The sequence below is a fragment of the Vipera berus genome, assembly GCF_964194415.1.
Source record: "Vipera berus genome assembly, chromosome: 1".
Taxonomy (NCBI): Eukaryota; Metazoa; Chordata; class Lepidosauria; order Squamata; family Viperidae; genus Vipera; species Vipera berus.
The window spans coordinates 141,467,214-141,491,395 of NC_138202.1; the positions used below are offsets into that span (position 1 = coordinate 141,467,214).

The window sequence follows — 24,182 nt, forward strand, 5'->3', positions numbered from 1 at the left end:
TGCATGACCATTTATCCATGTTTTTTTTTAAAAAAGGTAGAAGCTAGCAATTTTAATCCAATCATTTTACATTAGCCCTGGCAACACTGTTCTATCCTGGTCACATTTAGTGCAACACTACTCAGAATATATTATTAAAGCTGGCCTTAGAACAAAGTTTAATTAATTGATACATCTGCATTGAGTGCCAATGTAGAAGTCATGTGACTAGAATTCTGGGAACCTTCTTTTACTCTTAGATCTTCAGTGGCTTTTTGCCTTCCAAAAAATAATTCTGTGATGCTAATTTGAGAATTAACATTAAGGCAGTTAATAAAGCAGGGTTTTTTCTCCCCCCGTCCCCCCCAGTTAAGATTAGTATAATCCAGCCTAGTAATCCAAGCTATTTCTATGTTTCCAACATTTTTTCTGTTGCATTAGTAGTCCTGGCTCAACAGCCAGCCATATATAATAGAAGTAAAGAAAAAATAGCTTGTTTGGGTGCTATTTATCTCTTAATGTTCTCCTTTCAAATCTAGCATCCACACACTCATACCCTAGAATTAGCTTCCAGGACCACAGAGATCCTAGCTCCTGCTGGCGAAAGATGTGTTGATTGTTCCTCTAATGAGATTGCCAGCCTTCTCCTTGTTAAGAATCTGCCTCCCTATCTCACCCTCAAAATATTCAAAGGAATAATCTATCACAGTCCCTGTACTCTTATTAACTAAATTAACTTTTACAGACAGTTTTTGAGTCTTGATGACCACCCGGACTGTTGTTGTTGTTGTTAGCTGTGAAGTCGTGTCCAACCCATTGCGACCTCATGGATGTTCCTCCAGGCCTTCCTGTCCTCTACCATCTTCTGGAGTCTATTTAAGCTCACGCCTACTGCTTCAGTGACTCCATCCAGCCACCTCGTTCTCTGTTGTCCCCTTCTTCTATTGCCCTCAATCTTTCCCAGCATTAGGCTCTTCTCCAGTGAGTCCTTCCTTCTCATTAGGTGGCCAAAGTATTTGAGTTTTAGCTTCAGGATCTGGCCTTCTAAAGAGCAGTCAGGGTTGATCTCCTCTAGGACTGACCGGTTTGATCGCCTTGCAGTCCAAGGGACTCGCAGGAGTCTTCTCCAGCACCATAGTTCAAAGGCTTCAATTCTTTGGCGCTCAGCCTTTTTTATGGTCCAACTTTCACTGCCATACATTGCAACAGGGAAGGCCATAGCCTTGACTATACGCACTTTTCTTGGCAGGTTGATGTCTCTGCTTTTTAGTGTGCTGTCTAGATTTGCCATGGCTTTCCTCCCCAGTAGCAAGCGTCTTTTAATTTCTTGGCTACAGTCCCCATCTGCAGTGATCTTGGAGCCCAGGAAAATAAAACCCGGACTAGACCCTGCATTTTCCTTGAAAGGTTTTTCAGAAGTGGTTTGCCGTTGCCTGCTTCCAAGGGCTGAGAGAGAGGGGCTGGCTCAAAGTTATACAGCCAAAAGAACCAGAACTCATGGTCTCTTGGTTTCTAGCCTGATGCCTTCACTGCTGTATTAAGCTAGCTCTCGTATAGCTAAATTCCATAGGAATTTATTCTTCATGGCATCTTCTTCCTGTGGCACCTACACATTGACTTACGCTGATGGTCTTAATTCTGCAACATGTGTTGGTCCTTGCTTGAGGTAGAAGCATTATGGATGAATTGCTTAGAATGATATGGAAACATGCTATCCATCACTCACAATCACAGCAATAATTTTGGGAGCTCAGAATTTGGCAGTCATCCCCTAATTAGCAATTTCAGGAAGTAGGTGTGTATCATAATAGCATACCTTAATTATACATTCTGAAGATTAGAGCTTGTAGTAATCTAACAAGACTTTGAGGTGTAACTGTATATCAATAATATTGGCCAAATCAGAGTTAATGGGCTTGTGAAGTTTTGTGATGGAGGATTTAACACAGCCTTCTTTTACAGGGAAGTCTCTATATGGCTGAAGACTGACATTTCCAGAATCCCCAGCAAGTGTGTTTTTAGAGACAGGTTGGGAAAGGTTGGGAAATCTATGGATTATAAAAAGGTAAGCTGAAGGAATCTGATCCCACCTAGCAGTAGCACTGGAACGTCAACCCAAGACCACTGAAACTTCTTGATCAAGCACAGAGCTTTCCTTGCACAGAGCACCTACACCATTTTACAGAGAAAATGAGTTCTTCTCTGCCTAACATTTTCCTATTTGTCTGTGTTTCCTGTGGCCATTCTGGAGCATGAAAGTTCCAGAAATTGGCATAACTGTGACTAAAGTGGCTGTCCCTGGGCATCCAAAAGAATGCATGTAACAAATTCATAGAATATTTGTGAAATGTGGTAACAATCACAGGCTCCAAAGAGACACGATAAGAGAATGAGAGTTCTAGAAATCACTCTTTAACTACAAAGTAGAAATAAGTTCTGAAGCAGTACACCTAATAACAGTAGCTTCCATCTAATAAAGAGTGGGAGTGTCCTTTGCCCTCTTGGTCTCCTGGGACAGAAGGCTGATCATTGTGAAAATCAGCACATTCGATTCCATTTCTGAGCATTTCTACTGACATTTCCAGGCATTTCTGAAACGTCTGCCAAAGTTGTCCTCATAATCAGTGCAGAGCCAAGATTTTTGCTTGTCTGGTTTCTGTTTCATTTCATTTAATCATATTGCAGTTCAAGATGATCCGTCGGACCAGGCCAATAAAGTTAGAGACTGAGTCTGAAACAGGAGCAGGCAGAATTTTTTATTTCAGTGTGACTGAAATATGGTAGGACCTTTATCAGTTTTTCCAGGAATTCAACAGATGGATTAGATATGCACAGCAAGCCTTAATGGAATGTTGTTAAGCCAGGATACAGTCAGAACTAGTTATATGATATTGAATGGGGTTATACATTGCACTTAGCCATAACATTTTAGTTGTACTTATTAACTGATTTTCATTTTGGTCAATTCAACAACATTTTGTTGAATAAACTACAATTGGATGCTTTCAAACAATAATGGTCAAAGCATGGTTTACAAATAATTACCCCCAATAAATAAATAAATAAATAAATAAATAAATAAATAAATAAATAAATAAATAAATAAATAAATTCTAAGAAGTAGAATTTAGTAGGCTGTTGAAAATTCTTTTTAACCAAATCCAAATTTCTTCCTGAGCTTAAAGACATAATGCAACCACACTGATGTGTTGAGAATGCGAGTGGAGGTACTTCCTGAAGAATAGAGAATGTGAAACATATTCTTCTATATCCTGTATCATATATACTTATCAGTCTGAAGTTCGCTATACTTTCACTAAAAGTGTGAAATGATTAGGAAGGGACAGCACATCTATTCCCTGTCACACTTATTCACCTTGTAAAGTGGACAAGGTGCCAAACGCTAGGCAGATACATGCAAACATATACTCGATCGGGTTGGTCAGAGATAGATTTTGTACTCGGATCTGGTTAATTCGGAAATGCGAAAGGCAGAACCCTACAGTACAGTGGCAGCAATAGGTCCGTTTGGTAAAAATTTATGAAGAGACACAGGTGCCTGTAGGTTGACAGATCAGCTAGAATTCCTCAAGGATTGGTCATGCTGTAATTAATGGGAAGACTGAACAGGTAAATCTCAGGGTTTAAGTTAAAGACAGTACCGAGATGAAGAAATGGAGGAAGATAAATGCTGATTACCCTTCGCTTGGATAGGTCATGGCAAAACTACATGTGGTGAGTGCTTCCTTATATTCTCAAGGCCATTCTGTTTAGCACTGACTTCCAGTCTTTAGCAGCAATAACTTTTAAGGAGAATTGCACCCATTTCAAAAGCACTAGATTAAATGCACCACTCTTAAGGAACTGCAATACTTCCTACTTATTACCCAGCCAGGCCAACACAGTATTTACAGTATATTTTCACTTGCACAACAGCAATAAAAGGAACAGTGCTGTAGTATTTTTCCAAGTTTAAACACCAAGGTCAATTAAGCAACTCATTTGAAAATAAACTGCTATGTAGAACAGATTCTTTAGCGATTAAGAAGATTCTTTCTTATTTAGAAATACGGGTTTAAACTGCTTAATATCTGGTGTGTGAGCTTCAATAAGAAATTATGTTTCATTTTTAAAACTGTGCATCTTGCAATTATTAGATATGCAAACAGAATATGATCCAATAATTTCAAAGACACAAACAGAATGTGAAAAATTCAATGTATTGGCGTAATTAGTATTTAAGGTCATTATGTTACAGCAAGATTTTTTTTAAAGCTCTACAGACACCGACCAGAATTTATCAATCGTAGGCAATAGAGATTTAAACTAAGCTAAACTAAACTTTTAAATATAGGAAGGATTAAGAATTAATTCTTAAGAATTAAACTTTCACTATATGCATCAGTGCACAATTTGGGGCTTGTGTTGGACTCACGGTCCCTCCCAGGGCAACAGATGGAAATCGTGCCTAATTGGATGTCTATGATGATTCTCACTCATCCAGGTCCTGGTTGTCCCAAAGGTGCTTTTTTAAAAAGGCAAGTGGACTTTCTTCATTTTTACCTTGAAGACGTTTCGCTTCTCATGCAAGGAGTTTTTTCAGTTCTGCTCTCCAAGTCTGAAGAAGCTTCTTGGATGAGAAGTGAAACATCTTCAAGCAAAAATAAAGGAAGTCCAGTTGCTTTTTGAAAAACCACTTTTGGGACATGCTCCGTTGGCTTAGCAGGGCCACCAGTTGCATCATGTCCTGGACCAGGAGACCCTGAAGGCAGTAATTTGTTATCTCTCACTTAGACTATTGCAGTTTGCTTTACATATGAATTTTGAAGATGATTTGGAAGCTGTAGCTGGCATGGAATGCAATAGTTGGCTTGCTGGCAGGCGTTAATGCCATTCTTTGAGAGTTGTATTAACCCCCATAGGCTTTATGCAAGGTGCTAGTAATTACTATAAAACCCTTCGAAGCTTGGGCCCTGGTTACATCAGGGGCCATCTTCTTTCAGTAGAATCTGTCCATCTCAGACTGTTTGGAAGGAAAAGGATGTTACAGGTCCCTGCCCTAAGAGAAATCAGAAGGGTTGGAAGCCAGGAAAATATCATTCTTAGCAGATATGCTCCTATAACAATGATATTTTTATTAATAGTTACATAGATGGCAGCAGGGTCCCCATGTTTTCCTAGTATGGCTACTTAGAACTGTTCTCCAAGTTAGGATTTTTAAATCTTAACACCATCCATTTGTTCTCCAAAGTGATAATACTGTTGCTAGCAATGCAGTGTGTTTGGAACTGTTTGCATCGATTTAAATAATTTCATAATAAATCAGCACAACTTTCTTTAACCAAATACCCTTTGGGGGAGCAGAATTATGCCTCTTCCAGAATTTCAATTGGCTGATGGTGGGGAATTCATGGAGGGATTGGGTCCAGAGACTTCAAATTAACTTCATTAGTGTTTCTGGAAGCTTTCTAAATGGCTAGCTTGCTGATAACATATAATATAACATCATGGGTCTCCTTCACAATTCTCCTTCCTTTTTATATATTCCAGCCAGTCCCCTACCTCTCTTTTCTAATTCTGTTCTGTGTCTGCATTCATTCAAATCCCATATTGATTCTAATTCCATATTTCTAAATACAACATTGATTTTTTAAAATTTTCTCAAGGCCATTTCTATATGCATGTTCAGCTCATCAGGCATCTTGAACTAGCATCAGTAGCTAAAGTTTCCATCCTGCATTGCAAAAGCAGACTTTCACTCGGGACTTCATTTCTTCCAGACTGCACTCTCACTTTCAAAGCCTGAATCAGAGCATTTATTTTATTTGTGTGTTAAATTTATTTGCCGCCCATCTCACTGTGGGGCTTCTCTGGGTGGCTTACAACAATAAAACAAAAAAAGCTGTAAAAATGATAAGAGTAAAGAAATAAAAGAAATCAGATAAAGAATGGAAGTACAATAACATGAAATTAAAAAGATGAGCGGAGGGGGAGCAGGAAGTGCAGGGGGGAAGTGGAGTAAGTTACTCCAGCAGCCACCTCCAGTGATGTACTCTCTCGTTTGGTCTCCAGGCCAACTGACAGAACCAGGTCTTCAGGCCCCTGTGGAAGGGTATGGGGGTGGGGGTAAACCTCATCCCAGGGGGCAGGATGTTACACAATCTTCAAATTCAGTTATACATTATACAGTACGGACCATGAGGAGGAAATCTGCTTTGCCAATGAATGCAGTTCTTAAGACTGAACCCTATAATCCCCTTGAATTTTATTTTATTCTTGTTTCTGGGACCATAAACAGTTCTGCTCTATTTTTGAAGCTTCTGTGCACTACTCATCTCATAGATTGGAACATTCCCAGAAAACAATCGTCCTCCTCCTCCCTTCCCCCTTCTCTGCAATATTTGATTCTGCATATTCCATAGAATTTCCTCTGGTTTTAATTGAGAGGAAAGCCACTTTCATCATAAGCTTAAATCTGCTGCTTTCCTTAGCCAAAGCATGTAACTCCCAAACTTGCCTAAATCTACTCTGGATAGCTTCTGGAAGCTCAAATGAGTTCCCTGTTCTATGAGAATGTGTATTGACAAAGGAATAGAGATAGCCTGCTGGGGAAAATGTCAATTCATCTCCTTATTTTCACTTATTATTTTCATATTTTTAAAATTATTTATAATGTTAAAATAATCCAAATGTTTATGTACTTTGGCCAGCATATAAACTATATCAAAATAGGGGGACAATAAACATTAACTCAGATAGAAAATCCACCCCAGGCCAATAAAACATGACATGCCATAGTAAATTCAGATTTCTGCTCTAGTATTATAAGGAGGAAAGGAGCGGGAGGAGAGGAAGGTTCTAGAAATTGTGCAAATTTCCTATACTAAGTGTCCTGCATTTTTTTAGGATAAAGATTATATATGAGAATGAGAGACTGATTAAGTGAGGGTGGGAGTGTGTTACATGTGTGTGTGTGCATGTGTGTGTGTATAAATAACTGAAGATGTAATTAATTTAGCCATTAAAGTATTCATTGTTTAGGTAGTAGTGGTGAGGGAGTGGAGAATCAGTCGATAATAGGGTTATTGTTCATAAGGGAAGCAGTCACCAGAAAACATTTTCAAGCACCAGCTAATTAGCAGACATTTATCATATATCATTAATGCTAATAATGAGTGTGACTAAGTGGATAGGATCCTGGAATTTGAACTGCCAACACTTGGCCTTTGCAAAAACAAACAGGGCATGCTATTGCAAGTTCCAACTTTGGAACCGTTAGACTTTTACATAGCACAGCTCTTTACGGAATGTTGCCTGGAGAGTCTTTGCCAAGATGATTTCACAGTTGCAGATAAGCTACCTCAGCAATACGGTCTTTACAGGCTTGGATTGAGCAATTCAAGAATCTTCCCAATTGGCAGTGGGTTGGGTTTTTTTCTTTGTTTTTTAAGGGAATTGTAGGGTCAAAGTGGTGCTAAATCTAAATAATCATATTCCTAATCAGAATGAGTTCTGAGCATAAAATTTGGGTCAGATCTCCTCCTCCTCCTCCTCCTCCTCCTCCTCCTCCTCCTCCTCCTCCTCCTCCTTCTTCTTCTTCTTCCAGCTCTCTCCTTCCCCCCCAAATATTGAGGTTAAATCAGAAATTTAGTACTGAAATCCAAACCTTTAGTTTCTCACTATCTTTGGAAATCAACTGTTACTGCATTTGTTTTGACAGAACTGAAAGAAATTTGCAGTCATACCAAATGACTGAAGTGCCGACGGCACAGTGGTTAGAATGCCATACTGCAGGCAAACTCTGCCCACCCCCAGATTTCAATCCTTACAGGGTTCAAGGTTGACTCAGCCTTCTAACGTTCTGAGGTCAGTAAAATGAGGACCCAGATTATAGGGGGCAATATGTTGACATTGTAAACTGACTAGAGAGTGCTGTAAAGCACTATGGGACGGTACATATGTGCCATTGCTATTGCTAAATGTTCAAAGGATGAAGCCTGCCATTTGAAATAAATAAGTCAAATGGTTTTTGTTGTTGTTTTAATACACCTTGAAAATTTTGTTTACTTAAAGAAGTTGCAGTAACTTTTTTTCTTGGCAAAATGACATGACATTGCCTTTTCTGAAAAGGCAAAGATTTTAAAGTTTCAAATGAATGTGATAAGGAGATATTTTGCTATAAAAATCACGTATTATTTGCTAATTTCCAAATAAACTGATAAGTCTATTTCTTATGGTCTGTCTGTTCAACAATTAAGTTTAAGGCTTTGTGTTGTACCAAAGTCTAGAAAGTTAGGACAGCAAGGTAAATGTTGAATAAAGTGTAACAGAAGCAGAAGCCTATGAAGGATTAACCATACAAGTACCTAATTTCTTTCTATTCCCAAACTGGGAAGCTTCACCAAAATTGCTGAAATTATTTCTGCTCCTGTGTGAGAAAACTAAAAGTATTCAGAATACAGCTCCAATAGGTATATTCCTGATCATTACACATGCCACAGAAAAATATTTACTGAAGTTATAAAAACCTTGCAAAATTATACTCAATTTTCATCTACCTGTTTTTGTACTTTCTTTATCATGGAAAACATGTGGGATGGGAGTGTAGCGTCAACCCATTTTTGTAACAAACACAATTGTTATTATTTGTGGTATTATTCATGGCAGTTAAGGAAGTTTGTGATGAGAAGGTTCCAACTGAGATTGAAGATCAGCTTCCTAAGATGGAAGATCAGCATTTGCAAATTAGATTGAATCAGTATTCAAATAAAGCCTGATTCCAATACACATCCATCATGTTCATAAATATCATCATCATCATCATCATCATCATCATCATCATCATCATCATCATCTTTATCAGCTTACTTGAGAATTGATCTACTTCAATGTATGGATAAAAACAAAGTTTTTAAGAAACGTATATTTGTTAAAATGTCTTGGTGCCTCTTTGAATACAACTATGTCTCATTCCTTCTGAGAACCTGGATGCCATTATCTTGACAACAGCATAGATGTGCTTTGCTACTGTTCCATTCAGGATGTCTTTGGACCTTTCGGGTTGCTCTCCAGCTTTGTATCACCTGGTAGTATCTCACCTAAGTACTGATTGTTTCTGACCCCATTTAATTTCCGTGCCTAGAGAGGTTCAGCCAGATCCTTCTGCATATCAACATGCATAAAGAATAAAAACTGAAATAAACATTTCCTGCACTGAACAGGAGAGGAAAAGAATATTAGTTTTTTCAACTGTGCCCTCAGAATTTAATTTCCACTCAAATCTACAATCTGATCCTTTATTGCCAAATGGTAATGCTTTAAACAGATAATTCTTGATACAGAAAAACCTTAGTTTAATGGACCCTTGGGGGGGAAAGAGGTGTCCATTAAATCAAACTACCCATTGCAGCTGAAGGTCTGTCATTTGTCTACATTTACGTCAGCTGCATAATGATCACATTATGCCATCTGCATGTGGACTTAGTGGGGTTTGTTCACTAAATGGGAGTGAAGTCAAACTCAAATGTTGTCCATTAAATCCAAAGTCTGTTAAGTCAAGGCCCATTAAATTGAAAGTTTTGCTGTACTAACTTTCAGCACATTTTATTAGAGCAGCAAGTCTGGCTCAGATGCTTTTTTATTCTCATGTTTCATGAGGAATTTCAACTTGCCTACACGTTAAGGACTGAAATCGTAAATAAATGCAAGCACCCTCCCTTAGTGAAGGGGACACAGGCACTATCCAGATGCTGTACCTAATGGCTGCTGTGCTAATAGAGCAATTATCACACAAGTGGCAGAGTTTTCTGGGAGCTCCTCATTAGCACAGCCATCAATGGCATATTAATTCTGTGGATTCTTTGCTTTGACTAAGACAGTATGGTATGTGTGCGCACGCACACACACACACACACACACACACACACACACAGAGTAACGTGACTGTCGTTTGCTCTTCCCACTTCTACACCTAGCAGCTAATTCATTCTTGCTTTTGTTATTTTTATTTTCCCCCAACAGGTCTGAAGTAGAGGGGTGTCACAGTGGAAAAGAAACTGTGAAATACTAAAGCAAAAAATTTAAGAACCGTATTATTCTCTTCTCATTTAGGTTCTGCAGGATGCGTTCACATTTGTACAAGGACATGATTAAGGTAACAATATCCTTAATCCTATTTTTCTCCCCCACACCTTACTCACAGGCACTGCTGACAGCTTGCTAAATGGCACACGCAACTATGAAGAGCACATTTATTTCATAGACCCTCGTGCTGCAATCAATCATTAGAACAGCCTCCATTTGTCTTGGTGTTGGTTGTTTTTGAGTCTAATTGCCATGCAGGGGTGGCAGTTTTAAAGAATTGCACTGCTGAAGAAGAAAGAGCTGGAGGGTTCATCTAAGAATGTTATCCATACTGACATCAGACTTTGAATGACCAATTACTCTGAAGCAGTAGACTTGGAGAAAAGACTTAGGGCTTCCAGACAAATCGATTGAAAGGCAGCCTGACACAGTGAAAATGCCATGTTAGTTCCATTATGAGCTTTTCCTGTCCATCTTTTAGACCTTTTTTTTTTAAAAAAAAACCCTCACCGTATTATGTAGTTAAATGTGGGGAATGTTATTGGATAATACAGCAACCAATGTAGGTAGGAAGAAAGCTTTAATAGCCCAGGTATTTCTATATGGAGCTAGGTGGGTAACCTGGATGTTGAAGTATAAATAGTAAATACTTTCCAGGATTTTTCTAATCTGTAAGTTTTGGGGAAATGGGATAACTTATTTAATTTTACTTATTTATTAAACATACGCTATCCATCTCTCCTAGAAGTGACACTAGACTGCTTACAATTATTAAAATCAATTATGATAGAATATTAGAACAAATATTAACTTTAAAATTGACTTTAAAAAAACATTAAAGATGGGAAGGAAGGGAACAAGATGCACATAGGGAGGAAGTGGGGTCTTAGTCTATTAACCACTTCCCAAAATGGGGTGCCCCCACTGGGGCTCCAGTACTGTTGGCAGATCTCACCTTGGAAGGCACAATATTCCAGAGGGCGGGAGCCAAAGCAGAAAAGGCTTTTCTCCTGAACCCCCATCAGCTGGAATTCTTTACTCAACGAGGTTCACAGCAGGCTCCTTCTGCCAATGCAGATGGGGCGGGCCAATCTCATTGAGGTGAGATGGTTTCTCAAATAACCTGGATCCCTGACATGAAAGGCTTTAAAGATCAGAACCAACATCTTTAATTTAACAAGAGCAATCAGTTCATGCTTAGTGACCAAGTGCCTGATACAGCAGTATTATTATTATTATTATTTTTCAAATGAAAGCTACATGGTCCCAGATGTATGGCCTAAACTGGTGCTGTATATGAAGTTGTCAGCAATAAGAATTTGGCTATTGGCTAAAAGCAACATCTATTATCAGTTGTACTTAAAGTACTTATGCATATTCAGTAAGAGTTTTGATTCCCCTGCTCCTCCAAAATATCTTATTAATAACATTTATAGCTTCCTGAAACTGTTTTAAACTTCCTGAAATCAGTTTATAACAGAACCTAGAACACGGTGATTTGCGAAATGCTGAAATCTCCACAGGTTACATTTACTGTACATGGTTATATGAATCAAAAGTAATGGCCAGGTTCTTAATGTGTTTGTGCATTAGGCATACCTGAGTTTCTGCAAGTAGTTCTGAAAACATAGGGGTATAGATCAGCTCTAGTTTCTGAAGGAATAAATATGCTTCAGTATCAATGGTATGTCAACACTACATCTGTTGTTACATGTGAATTTTATATTGTTAGGGAAATAATATTCCTACAGTATTGTTGCAACGAATCGACCTAAGTCCTCTTGGTGCCACAAAACCAATTAACAAAAATGAAGTAGAAATTAAAATGCATACAGTATATCTTGAACATATAGCTTGCACTATTACAATAGCTATACTAATTAGGGAAATGTTACTGGAATTTCTTAATCAGTTTTCACTGTCTTAAAATGGAAGCTAAATGAAAGGAAGATTGTAAAGGAGGAGAGTGTAAAGTAATTAAACCCAAATTATGGATGCTTCCTTATGCTCAACAGCTAAGTTTGCTGTCCGTTCTTCTTGTCTTCTTGTCTTCTTTTTGCCTACAGCATTATTTGTCCTCCGAGGTATAAACTATGTAATTCTAACAGGGAATGCATCTTATATTAACATTTGCATGGTGTTTTGCTAGGAATACCCAGCTCCAGTCTAAATGAGAATCAGTTAATTGTATCCTTTGGTTTAAGTAATGCTAGAAGAAAAATTGATTCAGGTCTTAACCTTGAACCAAAGTCTGTTAGCTTATGGTTTATCAAGGATTTATTCTTTAATTGGGACTTTCATCTTCTTTATAACAAAGGGTCCCTGGGGAAAGGCAGCCCAATGCCTGAAAAGAGGCGAGAAGGAATCATTTGTATTCAGGATGACACAGATCGCCTTCCTGGTGCCCAGTGATCTGTCCATGGTACTGCAAGCTATTCTGAACTTGCACATCTTTTTTTTTTTGCTACAATGGATATTAGATTGTTTTCCTCTTTGATCCTGTTTCTTATATAGAAAAACAGAGTTGGAAGGGACCTTGGAAGTCTTCTAGTTCAGGCCCCTGCTCAAGCAGGAAACCCTATACCATTCTGGACAAACAGCTATCCAGTCTCTTCTTTAAAACCTCCATTAATGGAGCTCCCACAGATTCTGAAGGCAAGCCATTTCACTGATTAATTATTCTCTCTGATTTCTCCTTAATTCTAGGTTGGATATCTGATAGGTTTCCACCTGTTGCTTCTTGTCTTATCCACAGCTACTTTGGAGAATAGGTTGTCTCCCCATTATCTGTGACAGCCCCTCAAATGTTGGAAGACTGCTATCATGTCACCTCAAGTCCTTTGCTTCATTAGGCTAGCTAGACAGACCCAGTTCCCACAACCATTCATCATACAATTTGGCCTCCAGTCCCCTGATCATCTTGCTACAGATCAGTTTCCTACCTCCCAAGCCACCACTGGTGTGTGTTTGTGTGTGTGTGTTTGTGTGTGTATGAGCTTTGAATGTAGCTGTTGGCTACTTAAACCATGTAACATTCTGGCTCAGACCCAATCACTCTGTCAAATCCCTTTTCTTCTATTTTTGCCATAGAGTATTCTTTATACACAAATGAGATCTTTGTTATTAGATCAAGAAAGGAAGGAATAAAGGAAGGAAAGCTTCAATTATAGTCACAAGGTTTATGCTACATAGTAGGTTAGCATTCCTGCCATTTATTTTTCCCTCAACCGCAATCATATGGTTGCCCAGTCAGCTTTCATGTGCACAGAAGACCTAGAACTGGTGGTCCCTTGTTTTCTAGGCCAGCACCTGAAACAGTGCACCAAACTGAATCTCATTATTACTGGCTCTTGTAGTATGGCAGACATGTCAAACACAAGGCCCGGGGGCCGGATTCGGCCCGCGAAGTGGTTTCATGTGGCCCGCGAAGCCATCCTGGAAAAAGTGAGGGGACGGCCCCCACTGCCTTGGCCCTGGCCCAGAGACCCTCCTTCTGCCAGAGACCCTCAGATCTGTCCCACTCCTGCCCAGGCCCCCATAGGCACCCTTGATGTGAACGATGTAGAGCTGGCCACGCCCACCCAGTAGGCCATAAGCACTCTAGCCACGCCCACCCAGTAGGCCACGCCCACCCTGGCAATACCCACCCAGCCCCTTGAGGGCAACCACAATGCTGATGTGGCCCTCAATGAAATTGAGTTTGACACCCCTGTAGTATGGCATTTAATTTCAATGCAGTGGGGGGGGTAGCAGTGTATGTTATGTTTTCTCCAAATAATTATTGGAGAATGATTCCAATGATTCCAATAGGATTAATTTAGGTTAAACTTTGAAAGAGGTAGAGTGAGTGGCACTTGTTTTTGATCTGTTTTTCTAATACTCTTTGGCACATAGCCTAACAATGTCCACAACTACTTCTTTCACAGAACAATTACTTAAGTCTCAGTATTTCTCTATAGTGAATTTTAAACAAGAGAGAGAGAGAGAGAGAGAGAGAGAGAGAGAGAGAGAGAGAGAGAGAGAGAGAGAGAGAAGTTGAAGGAAAAGAAATGACACATGGAGAGGAGCCATGAACCAGCAGATATTTTTTTTAAAAAAATAATACAAATTGCCACAACATGGAATTAAAAGTAATTAAAACTTCCAATTGATATTGGAAGTTTACCCTCACAGATCATGAGAACAACTTGAATAACTTGTAAGTCTGTTAGACATCTCTATGTGTGTACATGTGTATGTCTACAAGTATTTTCACATAAACTTTACAATTCTGTTGATTCTATCTCTTGATAGCATTTTATATTCATAAAACATTTACTTTGTCGAAAATCTCAATACTGGATGTTAAATATTCTGGTCTATTCTGATATAGGTAGGAATATGCCTATTACAATTGGTACATTTTTTATTAATATGGTCTGAATGGATAAACAGCTGAATTCCAGACTCACAGCAGAGTACATATGGAAATGACAAATGTTCAGTATTTTTTTTAAGTTATAGGTCTTCCTCAGCTAAGGTACATCTAGAATGAAATATGCTCCAATAGTTGCCTTGTTTACTTACTGGACTGAAAGCACTTCCTATCTCATTTCCCCAAAGACAGATTCCTAGATTGGTTTCCATTCAGTTAGTGAAAGCAAGATTGTTGCTTCCTGATATAATCTAAAAGGCATATCACAAAAGAAAGAGACGAGTAAGAAAAAGAAAAACAGCGCACCTGGGCACCAGTCCCTCAGGCTATATATTAGCTCTTCTATGATCCAGGTGAAACAGTTTTGAAAAATGAAAATAAGCAGAAGTAGTGACAGTTTCAGAAAGCCAGATGGAATGGCCATCACCTCTTGGTTGGCTGCAATTGTTGCACCTGAGGAGTTCAATTTATAAGAAAATGATAAGGAAGGATTGCTCAGAGATTTGCAAAGGCAATAGCAAAAAATCTGAACCTTGGAAGTAAAATATATAAACTTAGGTGCAGAGATATTTTGATATACTTCTATTTCAAGAAATTGACAATTCTATCCAGCTCTAGCCTGCTCTTCTATTTTTTTTTTATTCACTTAAGGTAGCTCATTGCAAACACAAGTGCAGAGCACAAAACACAACAATTGAAAACTTCAAAACTAATCACAACTATAACTAAAATTATTAAAAGGACTTCTCCTGTTACTCTAATTACTAGGTAGGGTTATTATAAGAGAGGTGGTTCCAGAGATACTTATACATTAGCCATTCTAAGGTAGGTACCTAACTCGTTCCTAGTAAGCATCTAGCTGCTGGAATTCTGTGTGGATGAAGCTTCCGGAAGTCCATTCTGGGCCTGGGCAACAAAAAATTAGCTACCGGTTCTGACAAAGTCGTGCGAACCAGGTGAATCCCACCATTGGATGTAGAGTATTTCTACATCTTTGGATTTTATGATTTTATAATTTTACAATTTTATTTTTTTTTAATCACAATTGTTTTATAGGGTTAGGTTTTATTGCTATGAACCACCAACAATATTGGGATTATAATGAAAAATAATGTTAAACAAATGAATAATTAACATTAGCTGAGTGTTCAGTGGTATTGATTGCTTCCTTGATGTGGTAGAATATGGGGCTGAGTTGAAGGGAGGAGTGAAAAGGCAGACTAGCCTTGAGTCTCTTGTGGGGAGAAAAAAATTGAAGGGGGATCCTCCCTAAAACTTCACTGTATCCAGTAGCTATGTAGCGTGTGCTTCAGTCTGCAGAGATTCGTGTCTACAGGCAAGCAGCAATAAACATAATGCTCTGATCAGCTCATGTTGTCCTTGTGCCTAACATCTACAGTATCTCATTAGACTGAAGTACACAATGCATAAATACCAGATAAATACTGTGAGAAGGTTTAGTGAGAATCTCCCATCAGCCTCTTCCTCCCCAGAAGGGTCTCAAGGCTATTCAGTCACTTTACTCCTCCCCTCAGCACCTGATAGTTGTTGTCAGCACTTGGAAGAGTTGGCTGGCTGAAGAATTCTGGGAGTTGAAGTCCATAGGTCTTACAATTACCAAGGTTGGACACCTCTGATATAGATGTTAAACAGAAGAGGAGTAAAGACAGAACTGTGTAGAATACCATCACTTAATATTTTTCCATGTTCATACTATTTTAACTGTGCTGTTTATACACACACACATACATACATATTTTTATATCTCCATATAAATATTGTGTTTCCTTCCCTCGCACCTGCCTCATTTTTCTATTTTATCAAATATAGAAATTGAGTTTTTGCTTCTGTAGTCTTCTATGCAATACTGTAAGTTCCGTTGACATTTCTGTCTGCAATCATTTTTGCATGGAACAATTATAAAATGTTTGCCATAAAAATTCATAATAAAAAGGGGGTTATGAAGACATTATTCAGACTTTATTAATACTTTCTCTTCATTGATTTTAATACTCTTTAGAAACTTGAAAATAAATTTCTCTACCATTTGGTCTTTTCCTGTTTGGTTGGTATTGTACCTAATGGAGCTTGAAATTAACACAACTTTTTTATTTACTTCCTGATTTTGCAAAGGCAACATCACAGATATAGATCTAGCTTATTAGTTAAATGCTCCTAAAACAGAGTCCCAAGTCAAAATACTGTATCTTGCTTCTCACTAATTTCTCAGACTTCAGAGGATAACTGCAATTCTGTCAAAGTGCAAAACAGACAGCAAATGGTGATGGTTCAGTCTTGTACTGTTTTTTGCTTTCTTTTTAAACATATACAGGTTCCCAAATCTATCTGAAGATTTCTTAGCAAAAATTGCTGACTTCATTTCAATCAGTAGGAATGCCAGCCTACACCCATAACATATGCTGAGCATATGTATGCATTGAAATATTGTCCTAGCTATTTCTGAATACTCTACACTCCAGTGTTTTTTTAAATGCAAAGTACATGTGCTCGGAAAGGGACGCGGTGGCTCAGTGGGTTAGGACACTGAGCTTGTCGATCAGAAGGTCGGCAGTTTGGCGGGTTGAATCCCAAGTGCCACGTAACAGAGTGAGCGCCTGTTACTCGTCCCAGCTTCTGCCAACCTAGCAGTTCAAAAGCCCGTAAAAATGCAAGTAGAAAAATAGGGACCACTACGGTGGGAAGGTAACAGCGTTCCGTGCGCCTTTGGCGTCTAGTCATGCCGGCCACATGACCACGGAGACGTCCTCGGACAAGCGCTGGCTCTTCGGCTTTGAAACGGAGATGAGCACCAGCCCCTAGAGTTGGAAACGACTAGCACGCATGTGCGGGGGAACCTTTACCTTTACCTTTTACGTGTGCTCATGTGAAATGGTCACATCAGCTAATCTGATCTCCTTCTCCTCCTCCTCCTCCTTTTACAACAGTAAAGGGTAGACATTTCTGCCCAAAAGGCAAAAACAAAACTATAAGTTAAGCAATCTTGAAGGGTGATTTGGTGGAGTGAAATTGGGAGGGGAAAAAAAACATTCCTACAATGGTTACGATTTCCTTGGCAGGCTAGATATACCTAAGTGCCCAGGATTGAACAGAGGTTGTATGCTTCTTTTCAGCTAATCTTTCTAATAAAATCCAGGGGCCTCCAGTTAGCAAATTCACACTTTCTTCTGACTTTCTGTTTTTCTAAAGTATCTGTGTGGCAATCATTTATTATTTTAAAAAATAAATATTTTTCCAGCAGCTAAAATCCATATTTTCAGGCATATGCTTTTTTAAAAAAAGTATTCTCTTTGGATACATGCATCCAAAGCAATCTAATTCCCTGTTTATTTTTTTTAAAATACTTTTCTGACTCAATATCTTTAATTACCTATTTTTAACTTATCCCGGATTTTTATTTCAGTAATATGGGCAATCACTACAAATGCCAGCTATGCTGACTTACAGCACTCAGTTGCCAGAAAGGAAATCTTATCTTCATACTCGGTAATTGTTAGCCACAAGGTTCATGCAATTCTGGAACTAGCATGGCAATCAAATAGCATATGTGGATTTTTTTTCCTCCTGATTTCTAAAATAATCAGACTAGTAAACAAATAGAAGTTGTGAAACCATTCAGACATACAGGAGCTAATTAATCAAATCAGTCCTGTGTAAAAGTAATCAAACATGCAATGGTACCTTGGTACTCAACTGTTTTGAAACTCATTGAATTTGGTGCTCAACACATTTTGATGCAGAAATTTTGTCCCAGTACTTATCATTTGTTTGGTACTCCACACATATGGTAGAACTTGTTGGTGTCGGCTGCCTTGTGACTCACTACATTATTCCTTATGGGAAAATTTTGTTTGATATGCATCATTTTTGGTACTCAGCGTGCTTCCAGGAACCAATTAAGGATGAGTATGGAGGTACCATTTACTTCTCTAATCCCAACCTGGTGCTCTCCAGATTCATTTTTGGAACTGTAGTTCTCAAAATTTCCAGCCAACATTGACACCAGTTTGAGTAAGACTTTAGCAGAAATTCTTAATGATCCACTAAACTTTTCTGCATTGCAGTATTTTTCTTTCAGTGCTTCTAGGTATAAAACTGGATTTTCCTTCACAATAGTCTTCTTCTTTTCTTTATAAAAAGAATATTCTGTACTCTTCTCCACTTTTGCTGAGTCAGAGAAACATTAGCTAATTTAAAGGTAAAAGGTAAAGGTTCCCCCACACATGCGTGCTAATCATTTCCGACTCTAGGGGCCGGTGCTCATCTCCGTTTCAAAGCCAAAGAGCCAGCGTTTGTCCGAGGACGTCTCCGTGGTCATGTGGCCGGCATGACTAGATGCCAAAGGAGCATGGAACGCTGTTACCTTCCCACTGTAGTGGTCCCTATTTTTCTACTTGCATTTTTTACGTGCTTTCAAACTGCTAGGTTGGCAGAAGCTGGGACGAGTAACAGGCGCTCACTCTGTTATGCGGCACTCGGGATTCGACCCGCCAAACTGCCGACCATCTGATCGACAAGCTCAGCGTCCTAACCCACTGAGCCACCGTGTCCCTTAGCTAATTTATTGTGCACCAAACCATTAATGTTTAGGTCCTAGTAAACATGGATACAATATGATGGGAAGGGATAGGATATGCTTGGATAGGCAATAATTTAGATGATTTCAACTTCATTTAACATTGTTCATAATTGAAACAACTTATAACCCAGGAAGATAAAAACAAAATAACAAAATAAAAAACTGTACTAGAAACTGAATTGTCTTTATTTTGTGACAGGATATTATTGGCAACTTCCTACCTCAGGTAAAAACTTTTATTGAGAGAATTTGTTCAACTGGATGGAATCACTGTCTGGGATCACATAAAACATTAAGCCCAAATCCGACAAATCATAATAATGTCTGATCTATGGTTTAATTACAGAAAGAAAACCTATCACATCATTATTATTTTTCCACTTCTGAGATTCTCTTTCTCTTTATATGCTGGTTATAACTAAGGCTATGCAGCACTTTGTATCTAAAAAGAAAAAAAGTGTTTTAGGATCTGCATAGATATGTATAGGTTAGCAACTACAGGCAGTCCTCAAATTATGACCACAATTAAGCCCAAAATTTCTATTGCAAATTGAGACAGTTGTTAAGTGAATTTTACCCCATTTTATGACCTTTCTTACCATAGATGTTAAGTACATCTCGCCTTCCCATTGACTTTGCTTGTCAGAAGATTACAAAAGGTGATCACATGACCCTGGAACATTGCAACCATCACAAATATGAGTCAAATATGAGTTTCCAAGCATCTGAATTTTGATCATGTGACTATGGGGATGCTGTAATGGTCGTAAGTGTGAAAAACAGTCACAAATCACTTTTTTCAGTGCTGCTGTAACTTTGAATGGTCACAATGGTTGGAAACTGATCAAAGAGAGAAGCAACCTGGAATTAAGGAGAAATTTCCTGATAGTGAGGATAAACAACCATTGGATCAGCTTACCCTCAGAAAACGTGGGCGCTTCATCACTGGAGGTTTTTAAGAAGAGACAGGACAGTCACCTGTCTGAGATGATATAGGTTCTCCTGCTTGAGCAGGGGGCTGGACTAGAAGACCTCCAAGGTCCCTTTCTATTCTATTCTATTCTATTCTATTCTATTCTATTCTATTCTATTCTATTCTATTCTGTTCTGTTCTGTTCTGTTCTGTTCTGTTCTGTTCTGTTCTGTTCTGTTCTGTTCTGTTCTCTATTCTCTATTCTCTATTCTCTATTTTCTATTCTAAATGAGTTATTGTAAGTCAAGGACTACCTGAATTTAAATGTGCTTCCTAGGTTCGCATTGTAGCTGCCAAAGAGGAGGGCTGTGCAATCCAAGAAAAAATATATACAACAGTTTTAGGGGGCTGTAGATGGAGCACCCATCAATATTCCAAAGCATCTTTTTCCATGAATAGTGTAATACATCAGAAACAGAGAGATAGAAATTAAGGAACAATGCTTGTATCAAGTTGCATTAACTGACATTCTTAGTCTTATTGTCCATTGTTATAGCAAAGTCCCTTGCATTCCATCGGAACTATGCCAAATAGCCAGGTACACTAAATCATTTCAGATAATGGGCCAATATAGAGGGAATAGGGAATGGCCTTGCAGGAGAGGAGGAAAAACCACAAAAGGCAATGGTGAGATAAGAGAAGTTTGAACCCATTCCAAGAAATCAGCTTGAAAAAAATAACTCAGACAGGCCCATCCCTGGGTACACACATATAAAGTGAAGTTTGAGGGAAAATAAATTCAGACTTGCAAGATTCTATTACTATAACAGAGAGCCAGTTTGGTAGAGTGATGAAAGTGCTGGCCTAGAAACCAGGAGACTAGGTATGAAAGCCACCTGAGTCACTCTTTTTCAGCCCAGCTCATCCCAAAGAGGATGTTGTTGTGAGGCAAATAGGAGAGAAAGGAGTATTAGGTTTGTTCTTTCTTTATTATTTATTCATAAAATAATAAAGGTGGGATAAAAATCTAATAAATAAATTACTTAAATAATTTACCAGGTTCTTTGGCTCCCAGTCAAATATCTCATATCATTAATTGTACTTGTTAATATGATTGTTTTCTTTTGCACTAACACTAGTTTCAAGTTTATTTTTCTTTTGCTTCTTAGAAAAACACAACTATATCACATGGGATACGGATGACATTATTTATTTATTTATTCACCACATTTTTGAACCACCCATCTCCCTCACAGAGGAACTCTGGGCATCCTGTGAGTATGGATGGCATCTGTGGGTTGCAGAGTACAAAAAAAAATGTGCACATGACAGTAGGATTGGCAAACAATTATCCTTGTTTGAAATCTCCATTCTTCCTCATTAGAGATTATTCTTGCATTGTAATTACTGAGATGTTGCAGGATTGTCCTTTCACAAAGATGTGATTGTCTAAAAGTAAGATGTGTGACACCCACCATCAAAGATGCAGGCAATTTTACACATTATTCTGATGGGCATTATAAATAATAATAATAATTAATAATAATAATTAATAATAATAATTATTATTATTAATAATAATAATAATAATAACAACAACAACAATAAATTATTATTATTATTATTATTATTATTATTATTATTATTATTATTATTATTATTATTATTATTATTATTATTATTATTATTGCTAAGGATGAGGCAATTTATCAGTCAGTTCCTCCAGAAAATAAAGAACAAACAGTGTTTGTTTAGCTTTCTACAGAACAAAATGTTCCAAAGAAATCAGAAAAGACTGTCCTGTACATATTCCAGGTTTCAGAAAAGCTATTTATTGGATGTAAGGTAGCAACTATTAAACGAAATATGACAGAATAGATGTAGCACTGTAGGAAAAAAAAGTTAATTTGCTGGCTACATGCGGAGAAATGAAAAGGATAAAATTGAATAGTGACCATCTATGAGTGAACAGATACTGAGCAAATGTGCAGATTCCGCCTTCCTCCTGTAGCCTTTCCTAGTTTACTTTAAATTAAAAATGGGGATGCTGAGAAGAGGAAAAAGAAGTGCACCGTACAAGTAAAAGTTGTTTTGTACAACAATGGGTCACATTCGAAAGACTTGAGAAAATACCCTAGCCTAACTTTTATACTGAGATTTTGTACATCTATATCTAGCAAAATGCAATTATTAGAGAGCAATCGGAATTTCATGAAACCCGGTTTTCAACTCTTTCTTGTTAAATACTTGCCATATTCAAAGTTGACTTAAGGTTGTATATAACTCTACTACATTTTGCCTACTCTGTTATTGCTTTAATAGGTACTATCACTGACATTACACTAGTGATGTTAATTTAGCTCCCTGGTAAATCTAGTCTATTTTAAAACATCTACAGTGTTGTCATCTATTTGGATCTAATCTGAAACACGCCCCCCCCCACCCAATGAACTAGTAGGGGAAAAAAGTTGATATTTCTTAGCTATTGTTCTGCTACTTTGTACAGGTTTTTAGCATATTTATCTTGCTTAGCTGAGTTGAGAAATGTAAAGAAAGAGACTGTGATGTCAATCCATTGTACTAAATGTTGACTCTTGTAGGGCAAATAATAATAATAATAATAATAATAATAATAATAATAATAATAATAATAATAATAATAATAATAATAATAATAATAATAATAATAATGGCAAATAAACAAGTAGGGCAAATCATCATCATCATCATCATCTCTCCCATAAAAAATATGGTGAGACGTAAATTTCAGAATGCCATACTAGCTCGGATGTCACCTGGGTTAACAAGGTCCACGCTAGAGTTCCTGGATATCTGGTGAAAAATGGGTTACAGGACTCAGGACTGTTGGCTGAGCAACCAGGGCCAGCAGCTGCAGAACTACTGGAAGAAAAGGTATTTACCCGTCGTAAATACACAGTTATTGAAAGTAAAGAAATAATGATCTGTTATTACAGATCAAGTCGAACAAGAAGAGGATATCTAAAATGAATGCACCAGTTCTGGAAAGAACAAAATGCAGAATCAGAAATAACAGAACAGAGACTAGCAGATCAACGCCGATTTATAATACAAAATAAAGTATTCACAGAAACAGAATTGGACGAACTGCAAAGGTTTACCCAGGGCAAAGAAATCAAAGCCTTGCCAGAAGTAATTCAGAATGTAGAGGCAAGCCAGGGGGAGTTGGCAGTGAAGGAATCCAGCAGAGATATACAACTGTTCTCATTTGGAAACCAGGCACCTCTTCCTCAGGAAGAACAAAGCCCTCTAACTAAAGAAATAAAAGAATTGAAACAAAGAATAACTGAGCATCTAGAACAGCACAAAAACAACAGAATAAGGCTGCCTGCATTGAAGCTTGTTCCAAAGAAACAGCTAGCACAAGCATTAAAAGATGCAAATACTGCAATATCAAGTATAAGCACCAATTCACTGCAAGAAACAAACCAACTAATGTTCAGCACAGCTGCAGTTATAACTGAATACCTGGGATGCAAAATCAACAAAGAAGAAAAACAAACAAACAGTGCACCACAAAAATGGAAGGTTAGACTAGAAAATAAGATCAGCAAGTTAAGATCACATGCAAGCAAGGTAGAACAGATGAAAGAAAAGAAGCTGAAGAACAAGAAGACCAAAGAATACCTAATCAAGAAATACCACTTAGAAACAAGGAAGATCAAGGAAGCACTGGAAATAATAAAGCAGCAAATATCAGCTATAGCCAGGAAAATCAGTAGATACGAAGCTTGAATTGCAAATTATATGCAGAACCTCCAATTTCAATCCAATTAGAAACATTTCTACCAATCCATCAATGAAGAAACTGCAATGAATCAGTCAGTAGTTGACAAGGAAGAAACAGTGCAGTTCTGGAAGCAGATATGGGATAACCCAAAGAAACACAACAACGATGCAGCTTGGCTAAAAGAGGTGGATGCAAATAAAACAGAAGTTGAAATGAAAGAACTAGTAATAACAACAAAAATGGTAGAAAAAAGAGCAAGGAAGATCAAAAATTGGTCAGCCCCAGGTGAAGATGAACTGCACGGGTTTTAGTTGAAACATCTAACTGTTATATACCCAGTCATTGGCAAGCAGTTCAACAATATACTACAAGGAGGAGAAATTGAAAAGTGGCTAACAACTGGGAAAACCTACTTAATAATGAAAAC

The 24,182-nt window shown here is 38.0% G+C and overlaps 1 protein-coding gene across 1 annotated transcript in view; it reads right to left on the reverse strand.

The window, feature by feature from the left end:
- The window catches only part of LRP1B (LDL receptor related protein 1B), a gene marked incomplete at both ends in the record, with an annotated part of 948,262 nt that overhangs the window by 748,839 nt on the left and 175,241 nt on the right, over window positions 1-24,182 (reverse strand).